The following is a 3,846-nucleotide window of genomic DNA, read 5'->3' as shown; positions in this document are numbered from 1 at the left end:
TATGGAAGAAATGGGGTCTTCATAGGAAGGGGGAATTCTGGGGTAAAGGGAAGTAGATGGAGGAATGGGGGAAGAGGCCGGGTGGGGTGAGGAGTACTTCTGAGAAGGGGGAGCAGCAGTGGGATCAGAAATAGAGGATGAAGGGGGATCGGGAGGCGAAGGGTCAGAAGGCATATCAATAAGAGTAAAGGAAGACCGAGGCAGAGAAGCGCAGGAGGGGGAGCAAGAAGGCAGAAGGGACTCCTTCAAGCAAAGTTCAGCAACAGAGAGAAGTTGTTTTTGGCCTCCTCCACTCTCAGATGACTCAATTATATCACAAATAAGACCCCAATAGGAAAAGATACTGTGACCAACAGCATCATTACCCTCCTTTTCAATCAAGGCATTTAGTTCGCGACCTACTTTCTGCCATTTTTTTCAATGTATTGTTGGTCCATCTATCATGAACCAAAGACATGTCTCATCGATAAAGATAAAAAATCTTACCAAGTCCTTTTTCTTTACCCTTATGCCCCTCTCTCTGAGAGCTTCTTTTAAGTCCTTTATAAAGCGGACTTCTTTAGACATGGAATGGCCCATTCTTGAGATGTCTAAGACGGATGGTTTACCTAATGACTTGAGCAGCCGGGCGAGCAGCATCAGTCATGAACCTGGATTCGATCGCGATCTTAATCTGTCCGGGAGGTGACCCGTGCCTCGAGCTCGACGTTGGGCACCACCTGACCTGGCCTGCAGGCCACATTATTCGGGGGGAACGAGGAGGGTCACAACCTGTGAATAAAGAATGGGCAAGAGAGACGACAGGACTCAAGGAAGCATTGCTTGTCAAGAGCCATTTACTTAGTGTAGCCGACCATATTTAAAGCAAAAATCTTGGAGGGGAGGAGGAGAGGAAGGAGGGAGATGGAAGTTTACAAGATCTTCTGGGGTTGAGCTCCAGTGTGACAGGTGGGGAGCGGGTGGATGACAGGTGGAGAGGGGGTGGATTTCCGTGAATGTTCTTTTCCCAGGGCCAAGCCGGATCCTTGTGATTGTCAGGCAGGATGTTAATCTCCGGGTTCTCAATTAGCTGGGGCAGGATATTTATCTCAGGGCTCTCATGGTTCCCAACAGAAAGGCAGTTTCCTTAAGGACATCACTATCTATGCTATAGCAATAAATCGTTCAAGTCACATAAGTACAAGTGGGTGAGAAAGTTCTTTATATTCACAACATTTACACTTTAAAGACATGTCAATATTTATGGACAGCCGCAAGGGCACACTAGCCTTAGACCTAGATCTTTTGGAGTACATTACATACACTACCTCAGTTAGAGATGTGAAATAAAACATAAGAAAAGCATGAACGGCAGTAGATACTGAGCCTCTGAATTTATGAAACTTGACCAGTGCTACTTCAATACAAACTAAAGAAATTGACCAACTGACCTCATTGTTCACACAATTGATCCCATCACTGTGGACACTAGTGAACTTGGGAAATAGCTCTCACAGGAAGACAGGTGATAGGGGACCAATCACCACACTATTTGTTCCAAATAAAACTAAAAATACTTTTTATTTTACCTTATTAATTTAATTTAATAATTCAGGTATGATGAAGTACTCTACTTTCTTCACTGCCTTATACAACTTGTTCTGCATATAAGTCTTTATTTTTATTATCCCAAATGCTGCTTCAATTGGCTGAGTTAGTGATATAAAAGTATGAATATTCCCCCAAGTAATAGAGTTTTAAGTCAATATACTGTGAAAGTTAACCTGTTTCTTTACACTCAGTTTATTCCTACAATAAAAATGTGCATAGTATTTGTTTGATTTAGCTTTACTTTTAAAATGTTGTTTGTTTTATTTCAAAAAACAGAAAGTAACCCTTGTACCATAGAACATTCTGATCACTTGTGGAATGTAATTATGATGGTGATCCCATAAAATTGTAATGTAGCTAAACAATTAAAAAGAAAAGAAAAATGTAGACCTTGGACCATAGGGAACCAGAAGTCCAGTTAAATGCATTCATATAACATACATGTCTCATTGTTATGACTAAATGGCTGACAATAAGTAAGCTACATGAGGAAGGAATTATTGATTTATAGATTGAATGGTCTGACTGCATGGCATCAGGACTGCTCAAGGCTATGTGAGAGGAAAGAGAAGCTGCCTGTTTACAGTTTTGCAGACCAAGAAATCCAAAAAAGTTGAGTGCTGGTACTTAGTCAGCTTTTTATAGGGCCCAAAACTCCAGCCCATGGGATAGTGCTGCTCATAGTCAATTACATATTTGGATGTGCTCTCACATATATACCTAAAGGTGTGTCTCATTTAACCTGTCCAAATCAAGTTGATAATTAAAATTAACAATCAGAACGCATATACATAATAATATTTTGGAAGCTTCCATCTATTGTTTTATCATAATGTAGAGCATAAATGGGAATTAAAAATGCAATACCTTTATAAATTTAAACCAAATATCTCAAAATATGACTTGCTATATTCATAGTATTACCTCTTAATGTCATTAATTATGTTTTTGGAAGTATTCTATAATCATGTCCCCAAAGCTTTGCATTTTTAATTTAAAAAACACGTTCTAGAATGAACATTTGGGTTGTGCCCAGAAGAATTGAATCTCTTCTCTTCTATATATAACAATATTAACTGAATCAAATGGAATATTCACCAAAGTGATAAAACATTATACAAAGATAAACCTTCTTTTTCCAAATTAGCAATGAAAACAATACCATTTCAAGGACCTTTTGGTCTTAATTGACTTGAAGCAAAGAAATCCACTTGGACCCTGCCTGCACTGTCTGAAACTGGATGCTATTAATATGTTATATTTTAAAGGAAGAATTGAACAAGATACATATTACTGTAAGTCAGAAGCAATTAATTCTAATATAAAATGGAATGTAGGTAGATTACACTATTAAATGTATCTTCTCAATGGAACACAAATATAGGGATTGTGGAGGAATGATTAAAAATAAAATTAAAATAATTAAGACTTTTTACATACTTTTTACTGACACTTCATGAATTAAATTATGGTGGTACTATTATGTGACATTCAGTCCACTATTTCTTTGGCATAATGAGTCCTTACTGATCTTCTTCATTAAGGTGAGATGAATCTTGATCTATGATAGATATAGTTTAAATGTATAACATAGGAGTAGATGTCAAGCAGAGAGTTGGGCAAATAACAGCAACCCTCTGGATTTCAGGTTCTCCTGTAGGAACGTGCTCCAATAAGATCAGAGCCCACATATGGCCCAAGGTCCCTCCTTGCATTCAAAATTCCAAATGTCTTCAAAAGCACCTATAGAGACCAGTTTCCAAATGCATCAAGAGCCTGCAACGAATTTGCCTTTCCAAATGAGTCAGAGTCTCCTAGTGATCCCAGGAAGTCCAGTCCGATCCAGTCTTTCAGTCCCTGAAAGGGAGCTCTGTCGGCAAGAGTCCCAAGGTCCATCAAGAAAATCAAGTATACAAATGCAACCAGATCCTGTAATGGGGCCACATTTACCAACTCTGAGAAGCCTCTTAGAGCGTCCAAGTCATCAGATACCTTCAAGATCCTCAGTGAGAGCTGGTTTCCAGGGTTCTCTAGGATCCATGGTGCTGTCACCTAATTTTGGTGGCCGAAAAGCTGGCGTTGTGGCTCCAAGGAAGCATCGGAAAACACACATAGCATACACCAAGGAACAAAAGTGCCTGGTGCAAGAATATTTTCTTAAGTGCACAAATCCAAAAAGGGAGGCACGCATGGATCTGGCATCATCGATTGGTGTGACAGCGAATGAGATCCAGACCTGGTTCAAGAACAATCGAG

The 3,846-nt window shown here is 39.4% G+C and overlaps 1 pseudogene; it reads left to right on the top strand.

Annotated features, from left to right (window-relative positions):
* Window positions 1-586: 586 nt before the first annotated feature.
* Window positions 587-3,845, top strand: LOC116087560 (annotated as a pseudogene).
* Window position 3,846: the final 1 nt, after the last annotated feature.

Source organism: Mastomys coucha, chromosome X, assembly GCF_008632895.1.
Source record: "Mastomys coucha isolate ucsf_1 chromosome X, UCSF_Mcou_1, whole genome shotgun sequence".
Taxonomy (NCBI): Eukaryota; Metazoa; Chordata; class Mammalia; order Rodentia; family Muridae; genus Mastomys; species Mastomys coucha.
Note: the sequence above shows the minus strand (reverse complement) of the source record. Positions and strands in the feature narration are given on the sequence as shown.